We start from the raw sequence: 6,000 nt of genomic DNA on the forward strand, positions 1-6,000 counted from the left end.
AGACACAAGCAGAAGCAGAAGCAGCAGAAGCAGCAGCAGCACCACCTTTTGTTTTTTGGCTGCAGCAGCAGCAAGGCCCACAGGGCTGGCTAGCTGGCTAGCCAGCAAGCAGGTAGCAATGAAAGTAGGAATCTTTCTTTTTAACCCTGTAAGGGGGTGGTGCACTGTACCCGAAGATACTGCCATATCGGGTCAATGCATAGGGCGACGGAAGCAAGCTTCGAAATCGGCCCCCGTTCTCAAAAATCCATTTAATATATGGTCCCCAGATAGGGGACGTATCAGATATTAAACTGATAAGAACAGATACTACACTTGATCTTAGCCAAAAGGCCGAGAAGCGATAACCGTGAAAGGGGCGGGCCCAACAAGGTGCCCTTCATGGGCACTATCACTGCTTGCTGTCAGGGAGGCTGCCAGACAATTTTCCATGCACACTCTGGGCTGGGGGGCAGTCAACCACCAGTACACACAGCAGAACCTAAACCCATACCATTATTGCTAAGCAGCAAGACAGGGGCCCATTGCACTCCCACGGGGCCTTTTTAAATGCAATCCATAACCCGGATTTGCCAGGAACCCTTCTTACTCCTCCTACTTGCATGTGACACTGGGCTTAGGATCTGCATAGGAAACACACACACAAGCACACACCTACCTTTGTTGCCTGCAGATGCCTCCTTGGCTGTCCCCAAACGGTATCAAACCAACACCCACGGGAAGCTGTAAGCATAGAGGACATGCCTGCACCCCATTGGACTTACCTGTGTGGGTTAAACCCGGGTTATTTGACAACCTATGGCGGTGATGGTTCTGCTCAGGCAGAGCAGTGCTGATGCTCCTCATAAAGCTGTCGCTGCTGTGAAGGTTCTAGGTGACATCACAAATCCCTATGGTTACATACACAACAAAGCTGGGTTGTTGTTGTTTACACTCTGCAAGGCCTGTGGAAGTGAGTGACATCATAGCACTGTAGTTCTGAGGGTTCTAGATGGATGCAACAATCTCCTGTTGCTTCTATGAAGGCCATAATAGACGACATCACCAAACAGCTCCATAGTCACATACACAGCAAAGGAGAGATGTTGTTTACACCTAGTGATGTCAGTGGTATTGAGTGACATCACAGCACAGTGCTAAGGCTCCTGGGTCTGGACACAGCAGCGGCTGCAATATCTCAACGGAGAATACGTTTATATATATGTGTGTGTGTGCGCGTATATATATATATATATATATATATATATATATATATATATATATTTCTCCGCCGAAATCACTTTTAAACCCATTTCCACCTTTTTTTCCCTTCTCTTCCTCTTACTTTTTTTTCAAGTTTTTTTACGTTTTTCTCCTTTTCGCCTCTTTTCTGGGCGTATTATTCTTCTTTTTCTTCTTTTTTTTCGTCTAATGCATACCCCATCAGTGCAGCAATGCTTATTCAATACCGCCAGCAGATGGAGACACTGGGGGATAATTTTCTAAGGATTTATACTGATTTTTCCTGTCTGAATTTGTCGCACAGAAAGTTGCAGGCCAAATATGTGTGACATTTCTGCGACTTTAGCTTCTAGAGCATTTTTACAACATTATACATAGGTGCTGAATACATAAAAAGCGACTGTTCAGCGACAGACAAGTCGCATCGGCTGAAAGTAGGCCAGAATGTCAGTCCATGTTGGAGCAGGTTTAGATACAGTCTAAAGTATAGATCTCAAAGTCTGTGCACAGAATTTAGCAAGGGCCTCGCACCTTCTGATGCATCAGGTAGGTGCACAATAGCATAGCCTAACCCTCTGTACTTTGGTCTATATTGATGCGGGACATAGACAGCCAGCTGATGACCAATCCATTAGTGCAATGGATGGCTGGAAGCATTTGTCTTTGCCTTTGCAATACCACAGAAGCAATGCATGGTCAATGTACAGCAATGACACACCTGTGTGAACAGCCAGGAGACCCCCCCCCCCCCCCATGTTATGTTACATAGTTACATAGTTAGTACGGTCGAAAAAAGACATATGTCCATCAAGTTCAACCAGGGAATTAAGGGGTAGGGGTGTGGCGCGATATTGGGGAAGGGATGAGATTTTATATTTCTTCATAAGCATTAATCTTATTTTGTCAATTAGGAACATTCAGCACCCACCCGCTATCAAGGCAGCTGCCTATCATGTCATGCCCTACCTGCACAGGTGTGCTGGCTACTCAAATGATCCAATTAAGGAGGCCATTTAGTCAGCAGCAGCAGAAGTCCTGTGCCTGGACGCTCCAACAGCGGCCAGACACAAGCAGAAGCAGAAGCAGCAGAAGCAGCAGCAGCACCACCTTTTGTTTTTTGGCTGCAGCAGCAGCAAGGCCCACAGGGCTGGCTAGCTGGCTAGCCAGCAAGCAGGTAGCAATGAAAGTAGGAATCTTTCTTTTTAACCCTGTAAGGGGGTGGTGCACTGTACCCGAAGATACTGCCATATCGGGTCAATGCATAGGGCGACGGAAGCAAGCTTCGAAATCGGCCCCCGTTCTCAAAAATCCATTTAATATATGGTCCCCAGATAGGGGACGTATCAGATATTAAACTGATAAGAACAGATACTACACTTGATCTTAGCCAAAAGGCCGAGAAGCGATAACCGTGAAAGGGGCGGGCCCAACAAGGTGCCCTTCATGGGCACTATCACTGCTTGCTGTCAGGGAGGCTGCCAGACAATTTTCCATGCACACTCTGGGCTGGGGGGCAGTCAACCACCAGTACACACAGCAGAACCTAAACCCATACCATTATTGCTAAGCAGCAAGACAGGGGCCCATTGCACTCCCACGGGGCCTTTTTAAATGCAATCCATAACCCGGATTTGCCAGGAACCCTTCTTACTCCTCCTACTTGCATGTGACACTGGGCTTAGGATCTGCATAGGAAACACACACACAAGCACACACCTACCTTTGTTGCCTGCAGATGCCTCCTTGGCTGTCCCCAAACGGTATCAAACCAACACCCACGGGAAGCTGTAAGCATAGAGGACATGCCTGCACCCCATTGGACTTACCTGTGTGGGTTAAACCCGGGTTATTTGACAACCTATGGCGGTGATGGTTCTGCTCAGGCAGAGCAGTGCTGATGCTCCTCATAAAGCTGTCGCTGCTGTGAAGGTTCTAGGTGACATCACAAATCCCTATGGTTACATACACAACAAAGCTGGGTTGTTGTTGTTTACACTCTGCAAGGCCTGTGGAAGTGAGTGACATCATAGCACTGTAGTTCTGAGGGTTCTAGATGGATGCAACAATCTCCTGTTGCTTCTATGAAGGCCATAATAGACGACATCACCAAAGAGCTCCATAGTCACATACACAGCAAAGGAGAGATGTTGTTTACACCTATTGATGTCAGTGGTATTGAGTGACATCACAGCACAGTGCTAAGGCTCCTGGGCCTGGACACAGCAGCGGCTGCAATATCTCAACGGAGAATACGTTTATATATATGTGTGTGTGTGCGCGTATATATATATATATATGTATATATATATATATATATATATATATATATATATATATATATTTCTCCGCCGAAATCACTTTTAAACCCATTTCCACCTTTTTTTCCCTTCTCTTCCTCTTATTTTTTTTTCACGTTTTTTTACGTTTTTCTCCTTTTCGCCTCTTTTCTGGGCGTATTGTTCTTCTTTTTCTTCTTTTTTTTCGTCTAATGCATACCCCATCAGTGCAGCAATGCTTATTCAATACCGCCAGCAGATGGAGACACTGGGGGATAATTTTCTAAGGATTTATACTGATTTTTCCTGTCTGAATTTGTCGCACAGAAAGTTGCAGGCCAAATATGTGTGACATTTCTGCGACTTTAGCTTCTAGAGCATTTTTACAACATTATACATAGGTGCTGAATACATAAAAAGCGACTGTTCAGCGACAGACAAGTCGCATCGGCTGAAAGTAGGCCAGAATGTCAGTCCATGTTGGAGCAGGTTTAGATACAGTCTAAAGTATAGATCTCAAAGTCTGTGCACAGAATTTAGCAAGGGCCTCGCACCTTCTGATGCATCAGGTAGGTGCACAATAGCATAGCCTAACCCTCTGTACTTTGGTCTATATTGATGCGGGACATAGACAGCCAGCTGATGACCAATCCATTAGTGCAATGGATGGCTGGAAGCATTTGTCTTTGCCTTTGCAATACCACAGAAGCAATGCATGGTCAATGTACAGCAATGACACACCTGTGTGAACAGCCAGGAGACCCCCCCCCCCCCCCATGTTATGTTACATAGTTACATAGTTAGTACGGTCGAAAAAAGACATATGTCCATCAAGTTCAACCAGGGAATTAAGGGGTAGGGGTGTGGCGCGATATTGGGGAAGGGATGAGATTTTATATTTCTTCATAAGCATTAATCTTATTTTGTCAATTAGGAACATTCAGCACCCACCCGCTATCAAGGCAGCTGCCTATCATGTCATGCCCTACCTGCACAGGTGTGCTGGCTACTCAAATGATCCAATTAAGGAGGCCATTTAGTCAGCAGCAGCAGAAGTCCTGTGCCTGGACGCTCCAACAGCGGCCAGACACAAGCAGAAGCAGAAGCAGCAGAAGCAGCAGCAGCACCACCTTTTGTTTTTTGGCTGCAGCAGCAGCAAGGCCCACAGGGCTGGCTAGCTGGCTAGCCAGCAAGCAGGTAGCAATGAAAGTAGGAATCTTTCTTTTTAACCCTGTAAGGGGGTGGTGCACTGTACCCGAAGATACTGCCATATCGGGTCAATGCATAGGGCGACGGAAGCAAGCTTCGAAATCGGCCCCCGTTCTCAAAAATCCATTTAATATATGGTCCCCAGATAGGGGACGTATCAGATATTAAACTGATAAGAACAGATTTTTTTTTTTTTGATTGAAAGAGCTTTATTTACCGTTCAGTCATTACAAGTCGTACAATAAATTACAGTCACACAAAGCATGATAGTACAATACACAGCAAAGGTTCCCTAAGCTATACATCGCACACCATGCTACTCTAACATTCAGCTCAATCCTGCAATATAAAGGCACAAGAGATCAAACAAAAACCAAATAATACAATCTGTGATCGGGGTAGGGGTGTGGGCGACTATGTGGGGGTAGGGAGGGGGCGGATCACAGGGCCAAACTGTTGGGCTGTATCTTCAGGGAGACATGGGAGAAGGAGAGGGGTCTTCACTCCTCTTCTTCCTCATCAACGGCCGAGCTGTCCAAGATGGAATAGTCTCTAAGCAGGTTCTTGATGAACCTGCGGCAGTCCCGGACGGACATGTTTTCCCTGTTGATCACGAGGCGGTTCCTGGCAAGCCACACTGCGTCCTTAAAACAGTTCATAAGGCGCCAGGCCTCCTGGATGGCCTCCACGTCGTGGGTCCCAGGGAACAGGCCGTAAAGCACCGAATGGTACGATAGGCAGCTCCTGGGCACTGAGTCTCTGAGTTCATGTTCTAGGGCGTCCAACAGACCCTGTGCAAAGGGGCACTGCCAAAACACGTGGAAAGATGTTTCCTCCACGTAGGGGCAACGGGGGCAGTACCGGGTCTTGCACAGGTTGCGGGCATGCATGAATGACCTGAGAGAGAGACCTCCCATGACGGCCATCCACGACAAGTCCTTGTGTCCATTGGTAAGCCGCTTTGAGGCCACATTGTTCCAAACTGTCTCTGCAGTGGCTGCGGGGAGTCCCGGAACCAGCTCGGTCGAGTCCTTAGCTCGGATGAGCTTGTGGATTGTCTTTGGCTTCCATAGGTCTGGTTTCAGTCCTTCCAGCTGGTGCTCCCTCACAAACCGGACAACATCCCCATAGAACCAGGGAGTGTTCCAGTTGTAAGGGATGGAGCTGTCCCACTTGTCCCAGCCCAGCTGTCTCCAGAGGGGCATGAGAAGCAAGCGAGACATGGACCTGCCCGCTGAGCCAGTCTTTTCTACAAGAGTCCGCTGCACCGTGACACATGCAAAGGAGGCCCTCA

At 47.3% G+C, this 6,000-nt stretch overlaps 2 non-coding genes and 1 pseudogene across 2 annotated transcripts; all 3 read right to left on the minus strand.

The window, feature by feature from the left end:
- Nucleotides 1–154: 154 nt before the first annotated feature.
- Nucleotides 155–345, minus strand: LOC130333062 (U2 spliceosomal RNA). Its single transcript, XR_008875424.1, has one exon. It is a non-coding gene; the product is annotated as a U2 spliceosomal RNA (small nuclear RNA).
- A 2,092-nt stretch (nt 346–2,437) lies between these two features.
- LOC130333063 (U2 spliceosomal RNA) lies at nt 2,438–2,628 on the minus strand. The gene has a single exon (XR_008875425.1). It is a non-coding gene; the product is annotated as a U2 spliceosomal RNA (small nuclear RNA).
- A 2,108-nt stretch (nt 2,629–4,736) lies between these two features.
- LOC130333024 (U2 spliceosomal RNA) lies at nt 4,737–4,917 on the minus strand (annotated as a pseudogene).
- Between the last annotated feature and the right edge of the window lie 1,083 nt (nt 4,918–6,000).

The sequence above is a fragment of the Hyla sarda genome, unplaced genomic scaffold, assembly GCF_029499605.1.
Source record: "Hyla sarda isolate aHylSar1 unplaced genomic scaffold, aHylSar1.hap1 scaffold_398, whole genome shotgun sequence".
NCBI classification, from domain to species: Eukaryota; Metazoa; Chordata; class Amphibia; order Anura; family Hylidae; genus Hyla; species Hyla sarda.